General features: G+C 49.5%; 1 long non-coding RNA gene across 2 annotated transcripts in view; it reads right to left on the bottom strand.

Annotated features, from left to right (window-relative positions):
• The window catches only part of LOC309657207, a 31,790-nt gene extending 19,442 nt beyond the window's left edge, over positions 1–12,348 (bottom strand). For both annotated transcript variants that reach the window (XR_014261698.1, XR_014261699.1), the window contains exon 1: positions 9,824–12,348. This is a non-coding gene — a long non-coding RNA (uncharacterized lncRNA). The remainder of the gene's footprint in view (positions 1–9,823) is intronic.
• Between the last annotated feature and the right edge of the window lie 1,358 nt (positions 12,349–13,706).

The raw sequence follows: 13,706 nt of genomic DNA, 5'->3' as shown, positions 1-13,706 counted from the left end.
ACTTAACAGCCCCAGCCCAGGATAACAGCCAGGGAGGGCAGGGATCCCGCCGCTGGGTGCCAAGGAGCCCGAGCTGGCCTCCACTGCACAGTGGACAAGACAGGCTACGGAACGATTTCTCGGCAAAGTGAAATTGACCTAATCCTGTTACCTTTTGCGGGTGTGGTTGGAAGAGGCTGAGATGGGTCAGAGGTGGTGGGACAGCTGTCAAGAGTGAGAGCTTAGTCAGAGCTGAACTTCTGTGTTGAGACCCATGTAGCCAGACAGATGAAAAAGGCGCCTTTTCTCTCCCAGGCTGGGGCGTGCTGTCTTTTCCATGATTAATGTAGGGAGAATGGCTTAGACACTTCTGAGGGCCGACGCTGAGAAGTGGTTCCTTTTTTTCCTCCTCCTCAGGCGCCTGTCTGGAGGATGATGGGCCGGGAAGGGTCAGGCGTGTTGGTGCGGGCTGCTGCTGGGCCACCTGGAACTTGCACAGGAATCCACTTCACTGAACACACAGGGCCCCTGGCACCCGGGAGGTGGGCTGCGGGCCACCTCAGGAAGAGAGGTTGTTGCAGCCCCAGCTAGGAGGCTACAGAGAAGCAACTGCCCGTGACATTTCCCCTTCCACAAGCCACATGAAACAGTTCTTGGGGGAGATGGAGAAAGAACATACTTCAGAAGTGGGTGTGATAATTTGGGCCTGGCAGATGAGGTGCCCCATGAGAAGGGGGCAACTGTGTGGCCTTGGATCTCCTGCAGAATTAGTCTGAAGGAGTTCCCTGAGGTCTGGTCATCAGGAGAAAGGGCTCATTGGCTGTGTGGTTAGAGGGAATTGCTGCCCCCGTGACCCCTGCCAGAGACTCCCTCTCCCTACAGCATGAAGAAGGGCTGGGACCTGCATGGGGCCACATTTTGTGCCTGGGGCTCAGTGGGCAATTCTAAAAACTGGGTACCCAGAGGCACTAAGTCAAATCAGCATATCTGACCTCCCCACGTGGTCCAGCCTGTCACCACAGCTTGGAGCCCCAATTTGCAGGGCAGTTGGCCCCAGGCCAAGGAGAGCCCATAAATTTCAGGCCCATGGAGAAAGGAAGGTCACGTTGGCAGAAGCTGGGGAATAGAGGTCTTTCTCAACAGAGTAATGGACCTCTTTTCCCTTCATCCCATCAACAGCTCTCAAGACCTTGCTTTGCCTAACGTCCTGGTTCCCACTGAGACTCTCCAAGACACCCTTGGGATGGAGCCCTGCTCTCTTTACAGGTAAGACCCTGGGAATCCTTCTTGCAGACCTGGGGGTCAGGAAAAGTGTTAGTTAGTTTCCTATTGGACAGAAGAAGAAACTGAGGCCCCAGAATAAACTGAGTTAGAATCATAAAATGGATTTTCCCTTGGAGGCCATCTGGCAACCTTCTGGTCTGGCAAGTGGGAACTCTACAGCTAAGAGAAGGGAGAGGACTAAATGTGCCCCCGTCGCCACCCCCATACCCCACTGCACTGTGTGATCCCCTATGTCCAGGACCCCTGAACCCGGCCTCCCTCTCCTCTGCTCCCACCTCTGGAGGGGGCCAGCAGGCCACCCCCATGCAGATGTCCCCCCGCTCCCAGCAGAGTCTGGGCCTGGGCCAGAGGAGCCTCAAGAAACTCGTCATAGCTGAGGAGGACAAGAAAGCACCAGATGCAGGGGCAGGAGTCAAGAAAGCTGACTTCAGTCCCAGTTCCCTGCTAGAAAGCCCTGTGCCTTTGGGGAACCCTTTTACAAGTATCCCTCACGTTTGAAGAACACATTATGTTTTACAAGGCTCTTTCACATATGTTATTTCATTCTATCCTTAATTTCTTGGGGCCTCAGTTTCCCCACATCAAAATGAGGGAATTGAACCAACAGATGGCTTCAAGGCTTTCTCCTCCACATGCAAAGATTTTGCGAGAGATTATGTTTTATAGTATCATATATATTATATTGTTCATTTTAGGATTTATGGTGCTAAGAGTCTGTGTCCTGGGATTCTAGAATCCTGGGCTTCTAAAATTCAATGGTCTTTGATTCTGAGAACATACGACTTTTTTTGTTCCACGATTCCACGTGTCAGTATTTCCCAAATTTCAGTGGTACCCGTACCACATTTACCATGTAGGTTATGTCTGCATACCACCTGTATTATTATTCACTTAGTGTTTTTCTTTAAATAGACTCTTTTTAACTTAAACAAATGTCTTTAAAATGGAAACTTTATATCACTACTGCAAATGGAAAACCAGTCTCACCTGCCATAAATAGGAGCTAAAAGTAAAAATAAATACCATAAAAACAATGTTATTAAATTCTAACTAGATACTGTTGCCTGCCAAAGGCTCCGAGCCCAAGGCCTGCTTTAAAAAAAATTTATTTAACTGTGAGTGTGTATATATATACACACACACACACACACACACACACACACACACACACACACACACACACACACAGGCTAGCAAGGCTTAAAGAGGTATTAAAGACATGTTAGCATCAAATTAAAACAGTATAATGAGAAGGCCTGAAAATAAAACTGAACTTTTCATCTCGTACTCATTAAGGGATTCGGTGTGCTGTGCCACCTCTGGACATCACCTACATTCACCACAGGAGTGTGTCCCTTCACTGTGCAAATCCCCTGGCTCTGCTACGTGGGTGAAGGCACCCGGAACTCTCACCTCCCAGGCCACAAACGTATTATCCAGAGATAATTGCCCTCAACTTTAGGCCTGGGGCTTCCTCTGCTCGTCCCCCTCTGGCTAAGAAGGGGGAGACTGGAAACCCCCAAAGCCAACCACCTGGAGACAGAGACATCTGTGGCCCCAGAGCCGCTGGCAGGACTCAGCCGGGCAGAAGTGCTCTTGCTTCAGTGCAGGTGTGATGACAGCTGGGCCTGTGGGTGATGCCTTTGGCTGAGGGGTGGAGAGGGTGGGCACAGACCCAGTGGGGCTGCACCCCCAGGTCAGGGAGGGTGAGGGGCTGCAGAAACTGCCTGGCCTGTTCAAGGCAGTGCTCACCCTCTCTGGGGCTGGCTGCAGAGCTAGGGGCATCAGGCCAGGCCCTGACCTCTGGGCAGGGGGACCCAAGTCCTAATCCTACCCACTGCTGGTCCACAGTGGGACCGTGGGCAAATTTCTTCTCCTCCGTGGAGCCACTTCCTTCCTCCCTGTAAAATCATGATGGATGCACCGGCTCTGACCATCGCGTCTGACTGACTGCTGACTCCCAACTCACATATTTGTATCTCAGATAAATGGCTCCTGCTATTATTGTTATAACAATAATAATTATTATTTAACCCTCACAATTCTTTGGGGAAGGGTGGGGTGGGCAGCAACTTTCTTATTGACAGGGTCAATACATATAAATGTTCTGGTACAGGGACTTCCCTGGCGGTCCAGTGGTTAAGACTTCGCTTTCCGGGACTTCCCTGGTGGTGCAGAGGTTAAGAATCCGCCTGCCAGTTCAGGGTTTGAGCCCTGGTCCAGGAAGATCCCACATGCCGTGGAGCAACTAAGCCCATGCGCCACAACTACTGAAGCCCGCGCGCCTAGAGCCCATGCTCTGCAACAAAGAGAAGCCACCACAATGAGAAGCTCGCGCACCGCAACTGGAGAAGAGTAGCCTCGCTCGCCACAACTGGAGAAAACCCGCACGCAGCAATGAAGACCCAACGCAGCCATAAATAAATAAATAAATAAATAAATAAATAAATAAATAAATAAATAAATAAATAAATAAAAGTTTAAAAAATATACTAGTGAAAGAAATTAAATTAAAAAAAAAAAAAAAGACTTCGCCGTCCAATGCAGGGGGTGCAGGTTTGATCCCTGGTCAGGGGAGCTAAGATCCCACATGCCTCGTGCCCAAAAATCCAAAACGTGAAACAGAAACAATATAGTAACAAATTCAATAAAGATTTTAAAAATGGTCCACATCCAAAAAAAAATCTTAAAAAAAAATGTTCTAGTACAGGGAAGTACTTCATAAATTTGGTAACAATTCTGTTTCCCACCTGCCAGGCCCCCCGGCTCCTGACGGCAGCATCAGTCTCTGAACTGGGCTCAGCTTCGGCAGCTGGGCACAGAACAACTTCTCTGTGATGGTGACCTTGACCTCACATCCAAGGCAACCTCTCTTCATCTGACTCCAGAACAATATCTGAAAAGCCAGGGATGCCTTCCTCCCTGCTCCCTTCAGCCCGTGTACATTCCCGCCTCTTGCCTTCTGCCCTTATTCCTGCCTTCACCCTCCTCTCCGCCCCTGGCTTAATCCAGCCCACAGGACCAAATTCCGAGACCCAGGTGACAGTCCTGGCTGGACCCATGATTCTCTGATTACTTTAGGTAAGTCCCGTGGCTGCTCTGGGCCTCAGTTTCCCCATATGAAACAAAACATTAAACTGAACGTCCTCCAAGTTCCTTTCAGTCCTGGCATTGGGAGTGGCAGATGCAGCAGTGCCCACCACAAGAAGGAAGTGAGCCTGGCTACTTGGAATCCCTTGGATCAATGAAGATCTATCAGACTTGCAGTCAGGAAAATGGAGACAATCGTCTCCATGGCTTCTAAAGAAGGTTCGTAGCCATCACCTCTGCAAGCAACAAGAGGACGGGATCACGCCTGTATTTACTGACCCTCACATCCTCAGCCCAGCACAGTACTCAACACATAAAAGTTGCTCAATAAATAATAATCAAATGAATGCATCCATGCTTGAAAAGTGGTATGATAAGATTATTATTAGAAACTGAAGTTGGAGTCAAATGAAATCAAGTTAGGGCTCCTTAACCTTAAGCTCCAAAGAGAGAAGCCCCCTCATCCCTTCAGTCTTTTCCTCCAGGCTCGAACTGCTGTATCGGCGCAGTCTAAGCATGTGTGTGTGTGTGTGTGTGTGTGTGTGTGCGTGTGTGTGTGTGTGTGTGAGACAGAGAGAGAGAGAGAGACTATTAACTTCTTTTAGCTAAATAAACTTCAAATCTACAGGTATCCTTACCATGCCCAATATTCAATCATTTATTTCACAAACATTTGTTGAGAATGTCTGTGTAGCTGAGGCTACACAGACCTCAGTGGGGGACAGGCATGGAATTCGGGAAGTCAGAACACTTGTTTCCTAGCCCCAGCTCTGACAGACATTCTGACCTTGGGCAAGTCACTTTTTTTTCTCAGTAGCCTTAGTGTATCTGTGAAATGGGGGAATTGGACTGATAATATCTAAGAATCTTTCCTTTCTTATCACCTATGACCAAAGTCTCAACCTGTGAGCTACAGATTCCTGGGTGGGGGTGGGGGGGATGTGATGCGGGGAGGAGGGCAGAGTTTTTTTTAAGAGGTCTGGGAAGTCATCAGTGCATCAAGAATTGTCTGCAGGGGCTTCCCTGGTGGCGCAGTGGTTGAGAATCTGCCTGCTAATGCAGGGAACACGGGTTCGAGCCCTGGTCTGGGAGGATCCCACATGCCGCGGAGCAACTAGGCCCGTGAGCCACAATTACTGAGCCTGCGCGTCTGGAGCCTGTGCTCCGCAACAAGAGAGGCCACAATAGTGAGAGGCCCGTGCACCACCATGAAGAGTAGTCCCCACTTGCCGCAACTGGAGAAAGCCCTCGCACAGAAACGAAGACCCAACATAGCCATCAATCAATCAATCAATCAATAAAGAAATCTTTAAAAAAAAAAAAGTTTCCATTGTTTAAAAAAAAAAAAGAATTGTCTGCAAACTAAATACATGAAATTACAACATCTTTCACGTGTGTTGGTGTAAGGAGGATGATGCGCTTCGCAAAAGGGTCTCATACGTTAAAAGGCAGAACCTCTGACGTGAATGGCACTGGCTCTAGTCCTCACTCGCGTGGAACTTACAGTTTTACAAATAGGATAGAATCCAAGTCACCTGAATACAAGGAGAGAAGCAGATGTAGGTCCTGAAAGTCCAGAGGCCAGAGAGACCAGTAATCTTCTGGAGGTCACAGACCCCACGGAGAATCTAAGAAAATTATTGACTTTCCCCCATAAAAATGCATGCTGACACCAAATTTCACATACAATTTCTTGGTGATCAAAGGCCTCCTAGTTCATTTCACAAACCTGAGGTTAAGAACTCTTAACTTAGATAAACCTATAAGCAGAAGTCAGGTGAGTCTGGAGAAAATCCCTACATTGAATTCTTTTTTTTTTTTTTAATTTTTATTGGAGTATAGTTGATTTACAATGTTGTGTTACTTTTAGGTGTACAGCAAAGTGAATCAGTTATACACATACATATATCCACTCTGTTTTAGATTCTTTTCCCATATAGGCCATTACAGAGTACTGAGTAGAGTTTCCTGTGCTATACTGTAGGTCCTTATTAGTTATCTATTTTACACATAGTAGTGTGTATATGTCAATCCCAATCTCCCACTTTATCCCTCCCCCACCCCCGTTACCCCCTGGTAACCACAAGTTTGTTTCCTACATTGAATTCTTGAACAAGAACAGCACACAATTTATTGGAGAGGCTAGAGACACACGGGGGTCAATGGCCTAGAGACCTGGGGGGCCTCAGCCAGAGAGAGAAGGGAGAGGGGGAAATCTGGGTGAAGTAAACCATGAGCCATTTTCTCTGTTCCTTTTGTTAGACAAAGCAATTCTTTAAGCTATTTTGAAAGACCAAACTCATAATCTTCAAAACATAAAAAAGCAGAGCCTCTTAAATCATTGGGGAATTGTTTATAAATAAAATTATTGGATTAAATTATCTGTTCATAATCAACAGAGGCTGGGCTGAGAATCCACAACCTCTGTGACTGGATGTAGAACAGCAGAGAATCAAGAAGGGCCCCTGTCCAGACAAGACCCCCCCCACCATGGTCCTGTTCAGAGGCAAGACCACCATCCGGAAAACCCTTTCTCCATTGTCATGAACATGTACCTCCCGGTGCTAGAAACTTGATGGGCATACAAGATTTAAAAGGTGCACTACAATTACACTCAGCAGTCTCATGGCAAAGGACAAAGGACCCAATGGCCAAGTGTAGTTTGAATGAGGCTGTTTGGCAGTCAAGGGCGCAGACCCCCTGAGGCTCTGTGGGGATGGACTGGCTGCGGAGGAGGGAGGAAGTGTGTGCCACTGAAAACAGGCTTCTCACGGCTTAACGTGTATCTGAATCACCTGGGCATCTTGTTACAGTGCAGATTCTGATTCAATAGGTCTGGGGTGCAGCTGAGAATCTGCAGTTCCAACAAGCTCCCAGGTGATGCCAGTGATCTGGTTCTCAGGTCACACTTTGCTAGCGAGGTCTGCGATAACAAACAGCCCTGACAGCAGAGCATGGCTAAGCCCATGAACTTTGGAGTCAGACAGACGTGGGTGCAAATCCTGACTTCCCCATCTCACTAACCAAATAACCTTAGTTACTCAGCTTATTTGAGATTCATCTCCTTATCTGTAAAATACAGATTATAGGCAGGAGTGTTTGTTGATTCAACAAATACATATTTAGCATCAGTTCTGTGTCAGGCTTGTGCTGGGCCCTGGGGACGCAGTGGTGAGACAACACAGACCCAGTTCCTGCTCTCGTGGACCTGACGGCATTGGAGATGATGGATGTGAAGTATTCAGCACCGTGCCTGGTACATGGTAAGAGCTCAACAAATTACATCCATTTCTACGAGAGGAGGAGCGTCATCAATTTCACGTGCCCAGGGAAGAGAACCCGTCTGTTAAATGCTGACTGTGTGAAAGGATATGAGATTCATTCTGCAATCCAGGGGACACAGACGTGAAGAGTACATGGTCCGTCTCCTTGAGGACCTCCTGGTTTAGTAGGAAGGTGAGTATTTAGCCTGAGTGGCCCCCGTAAGCTGCCCGGTTGTCCCCAACGGCACAAGTTAGTGGTGGGTTCACTCTGCTCACGCACTTGGTCCTGAACCACCAGCCTCCATTCACCCTTCCAAGCTGGCCCTGGTTCTCGCCTGATTGCTCCACCCTCAACTTTAGTTCTCTTACTCTGCCTCCCATTTATCTGCTCTTTCATCATCCCTGTGACTTGAAAAATGCTATTTTCCCCCCTCAGTAAGGATCCTGACCTCCGTCTTGCTATGCCAGCTAGACAGCCCTAGACCTCCCACTTGGAGCTGGGCACCACTTCATAGGCCTCCCTATCAATCTAGACACCAGTGTTGTGGGGTTCCGGGAGGGAAGAAGTACAAAGGTTCAGAATGCTCTGGAAAGCTGCATCCTCTCCTCAGCGGAAGGCCCAGTGGAGCCAGATAGGCCTAATCAAGAGGCTGGAGTTTGGGTTGTCGATGGAGGAATGACAGCTGCATCCAGGTGGGTTTGGCTTCCAGGGCACCTGGATCTGGACCCCTACCCCGACCCCGTGCTTCCTTCCTGGCACACGCTTCGCTGCACTGGGGTTGAGTCAAGGCCAGTGAGAAGGAACAGGGGGCAACTTCAAGAACAGCCAATGACAGAAGACCCAGAGGCAGCCCTAACCTTTAAAAGAACTGCGAATGAATGACGGAGACTTATTAAGAAACTATCACGTGCAGCACTGGGCCCTGGAGGCGCCGTGAGGAGCGCGGCTGAGTCCCCGCCCTCATGGAGCTTAGTCTAGCAAAGAAAGCCACCGAGTTGGCGGGGCATTTCAGTACAACGCAGCGGGTGCTGTCGGGGGGACGCACGGAACCAGTGAGTGATCGGCAGAGGCCTCCCAGGAAGCAGAACTTTAACGGGGAGCTCAAGGAGAAGGAAGGCGAGGCAGGGAAAGATGAAGGCAAAGAGCCTTCCACGATGGGTAAAGAGCACACGGGAAGGCTGATCCAGAGGGCGGGTGCGTGTGGTCCACGTGAGGAGAGTGAGAAAGGGGTGTGGTGAGGCATGGGGCCATGCACAGGCCATGAAGTTGTGACCAGTCTGAGGAGCCTGGTCACTCTCCTGAGGGCAACGGGGAGTCAGCGGATGGTTCTATAGTGTGATTCAGCAGTACGGCTACCGGCCCCCTTTTACAGATGGGGAAACTGAGGCACTGAGGAGTGGTTGGCTACCGGCCTGACGTCACACTACCAGAAAGTGAGGGGGCCAGGATGCAATCCCAGCAGTCCAAGGCCTGAGCCTACGCTCTCAAGCACGTTGTTAAGTATGTACGCAGATACAAATACACGTATGTTAAAATTAAATAAAATTTTTTTTAAAAACTGCACCCAGGGCGCAGGGCTCAGCCAAAGGCTGTACAGGCAAACCCTATTTAAACCATTTAACAAGGAGCGTCTTAATGATCTCATTAGCCCAGACAGGGCCCTCAGGAAACTTGAGGCGAGGCCCTGCTTTAAATGGGGCTTCTTTGAAGTGGCCACCACCTGAAGCAGCCACCTGAGAGGGTGGGAACAAAGCCAGCCTGTGAGGCCTGTGTCCGCTCGGGCAGGCACCACAGGGCTGCTCACACGGCAGGACCTTGGCCTCAGCAGGGCGCCCGTCGGGTTTCCATTAGCTCACTCCCAGCCGCCCTCTCCACAGGCCCGTTCAGAGGGGCAACCTGGCTGGCCACACACGAGGTCATGCGTCGTGATGGCGGCAGCCAGAAGGGGCCTGTGGCCTTCCCTAGGCCTCACCCTCTCAGGTCTCGACTTCCAGACTCCTCTGAGCCCTGGCCTGGCTCGTGACCAGGGATGCCCCATGCATGGGCTCTCTCTGACCCCAGGCAGGCTCAACCTCCACCTCCTGTGCCCTTCAGTTCCTTTCATCAGTTCTCTTGTTTCTAGACTCACACACACACACCCCTTCCTTTCCAGCCACCCAACTCTGGTCTCTCCATGACCCCCTTCAGGGTGGGTGCTTGATCTTACATAAGAGCAGCTGTGGAGACCCCAACTGGACATTCTCCTCCATCCGCATGGACGTCTGCTTCTCAGGCCAGCTCTGGGTCCTCTGGGCTCCCTCTCCCTCTGGCTGGGTCCAGCGTGAAGGGGGAGGGTCAGCACCTCAGCAGGGCCCTGCCACACGTGTTCTAAGCTGCCCCAGCCAAGTCTTCGGGTGAGACCTTCCGAGAAATGAGCACCTGGCCAATTGTTCTGCCATGGGGTGCAAAATCCAGACAGGCAGAAGGAAGCGATTCACCTTTGCAGAACTGGATGCCGAGGCCCTCCCAGCAGGCTGCGGCTGAGGCCCCTGCCTATTAATAGTCAAGCAGCTGTTTGCCTCCCTGAATGAGACTCTTTATTACAAGCTGCGCTGACAAAACAGATCCCGCTCCTTCCTGCCTAGAATATTTGAGGGTGGAGGGGCCGGAGATGTTCCTCCCTTCCAGGGAAGTTGAGAAGGTCAGCAGTGGAAGAGACCTTAACGGTGACCTCCCTCAACATTGGGGAGGCCAAAGCCAAGCTCATTACCACCAGTCCCTCAACCCCCAACCTCACTCCTCTGCCCATGTTCCCAGCTCCAGCCAATAGACCACTGTTCCCCCAGTACTTCCTCAAATTCCCTCCCCTCCCTTGTCCCAGTCCCATGCCAGAAGCCTCAAAGTCAAGGCTTTGGGTGACTACCCTGGATGCTGACGTCCAGGCTCTCATCTCCCTTGTCCCCACCTCTTCAATCCACTGTGTCTGTGGATTTGCATGCTCTGCCTTAGCTCCTGGCCTTTGCACATGCTATTTTCCCTGCCTGGGGCTCCCTTTTCCCGCCCTCTTCCCATGTTTAATGGTCCGTTAAGTCTTGGCTTAAAAGAGACCACTTCAGGAAGCCTTGTCTCCCCATACCCACCTCAGCGTGCTTTCATGCTCTGCTAAATCTTCCTCCTCATCTGAACTTCTGGGAGGGTAGAGTGGGGTGGGATTTTGTTTTTTTGTTTTTTCATTGTATTTCTCCTCCAGCCACCAGGACACTACTATATGACACTGAGCTAAATCAGAGAAAGGGCATGTGAATTCTTCCTCCCCTTCCTCAGACCCCCACAGTGTCATCTATCACCATGTCCTGTTAATTCAACCTGATTGAGAACAGGAGATCTGGAAATAGGCCGCCTGGGTTTGAATCATGGCTCTACCACTTACCAGTTGAGAGACCTTGAGTAAGTCATTTAACCTTGCAAAAGCTTAGTTTCTTCACCTGTAAAATGGAGCCAGCCATAGGGCCTGCCTCAGAAAGTTGTTGCAAGAGGTCAATGAGAAAATGCTTGTAAAGTGCCTAGCCCAGCGTCTGGCACATTCAGCAAATGTTAGCTGCAAAAATAATTTAACTCAATGTTTCATTCGCCACAGAATCTTTCCTCCTCTTATTAACCATTGTCCATGATGGTTGGTGTTCCACAGCACACGCTTTGAGAAATGCCTGTCTAGGCTAACCTTCCTGCTACTGAACAGGTGAGGGATGTGAGGCCAGAAGGAATGGAGGAAAGAGCCATGAATGTAAGAGTTAGGCACTGTCACGTGGCTGCATCTCTGGGACTTGGCCTGGACAGCTAAGTCCGTGGCCGCCTGCTGGCAAGCCTGCCCGGCAGGCCTCCCAAGAGAGGACCAGGCCCCAGGAGGCCCACCGTCTTCACATTAGAGCAAGCTGGGTGTGAATTTGGGTTCCCAAAGCCCCTCAGAGTGCCTAAGGCATGTTTGTGCCATGAGTTAAAGGGATTTGTTCCTTCTCTGCCTGATGGGGGGTAGAGAGTGCCTGGAGGTGGTGACAGGAAGAAGACATTCATTCAAGCCTTGGAGCTGGTGCTCTCTGCTTCCGGGAGGTTGGCTGGCTGCTCCTGCTTCCCGGGCTTCACAGCCTTCTTAAACTGTCTTCAAAGAGGGAATACGTATCCCTGCCTGCTGCAGGATTTTTCAGTCCCCAAAGCACATTCACTTCCATGATCTCACTTGATCTCTTCACTGCCCAACCTGTGAGAAGAATAAGGCTCTCCCCAGCATGGCTGATGGTAAAATTGAGGCTCAGAAAAGGCAAATGCCTTGCCTAAGAACACAGAGTGGGGCTGTGACCATGCTGAGGCTGGAACCCAGGTCTCCTGGCTTCCCACCAGGTGCTTTTACCACTCCACCTGGCTGTTGATAAAGGCAGGTAGCAGAATGTTCTCTGTGGTGTCAGAGGCCCAGGTCCTTTAAGCAAATAACTCTAGGCCCATAAACATATGAAAAGATGTTTATCCTCGTTAGGATTCCGAGAAATACAAATTAAGACCTTTATGAGATATCCTTTTACATCCACTACATTGGGAAAGAAAAATGAGGAACCTGACAATACCAACTGTTGACAAGGATGGGGATCAACCAGATGCTTCCTGCTAGAGGAAATGTCTGTGGGGATAAGTGATTTGGAAAACAGTCTGTTATTATATATATATATATATATATATATATATATATATATATATATATATATATATATATACATTTAAAAAAATAAATTTATTTACTTATTTATTTAGTTTTGGCTGTGTGGGGTCTTCTTTGCTGCACACAGGCTTTCTCTAGTTACAGCGAGCGGGGGCTACTCTTCGTTGCAGTGCGCGGGCTTCTCATTGCAGTGGCTTCTGTTGTTGTGGAGCACGGGCTCGAGCCATGCGGGCTCAGTAGGTGTGGCCCGCGGGCCCTAGAGCGCGGGCTCTAGAACGCAGGCTCAGTAGTTGTGGCGCATGGGCTTAGTTGCCCCTCAGCATGTGGGATCTTCCCGGACCGGGGCTCAAACTGTGTCCCCTGCATCGGCAGGCGGATTCTTAACCACTGCACCACCAGGGAAGTCCTATTATATTTTATAAAGTTGATCATTCACTTTCCCTACAATCTAGCAGTTCCACTCCTGGACATATATACTCCCTGGTGTATATACACCAGTGCTTACCATTTTGACCACACTGGTTGTTAAAATTTTGAAATAATTCCACGTTGGTATTAGTAACCAAATAATACCAGTTAGTAAATAGCTACTACTCTAGTCTCTCCCCAATCCCTTCACCATGTGACGCCCTGTACTCTGGCTGCCCCAGATCCTCCCCTGGGGACACCCCCAACCTCTCCATGATCCAGCAACTATACGGTTAACACCTGACCTCTCAGAACACCTCCAAGCCAGGTTCCAGCTCCTTAGCATTCATCCCGATTGCTCAGTGTCCTTATTTTTCCGGTTGTTTATTATTATCATATACACCAGAGAGAAACTCTTTTCCACATTCACCAAGAGAAAATGCACAGTTTATTCATAGCATCAATGTTCTTAGGAGAAATAACAACCACGACAACTACAATAACAAATCAACTCTAAATAACTTGATGTGCACGGACAAGAGGTGCCCATCAGAGCTGCATCCTCTTGCTGGGTCAGAGAAGCTGGTCAGGACTCAGGGTAGAGGGAGAAGCTGGGCCCATACTTAGTGGGGCCCAGTCCCAGTCAGATGGTTACGCTGGATAGCAGGTATTATTAAGCCATCACTCTGGGCCAGGTGTTCTGTGCCTTTGGATTGTATCTTATTTACCAGCGGAGGAGGAAGTTACTAGTCTTCATCTCATTTTACAGGGAGGGAAACTGACATGTAGAGAAGAAGTAAAGGGGCTTGTCCAAGGTCACACATTGTGGAGCTGGGGTTTGCGCTCTCGTCTTTTTGATTCCGAGGCCCAAACTCTTCTTCACTACTGTGTGCTCATCACCGCAGACTGGAGGTTCCTGGGATGTAGGACTTTCTCCACTTGGGATCCGCAGCCTCCAGCCCAGAGCCTGACATATGGAACATGTTCAGCACAG

Source organism: Balaenoptera physalus (assembly GCF_965194825.1).
Source record: "Balaenoptera physalus genome assembly, chromosome: 3".
NCBI lineage: Eukaryota > Metazoa > Chordata > Mammalia > Artiodactyla > Balaenopteridae > Balaenoptera > Balaenoptera physalus.
The sequence above is the reverse complement of the archived record's forward strand: the minus strand, read 5'-3'. Positions and strand labels throughout refer to the sequence as shown.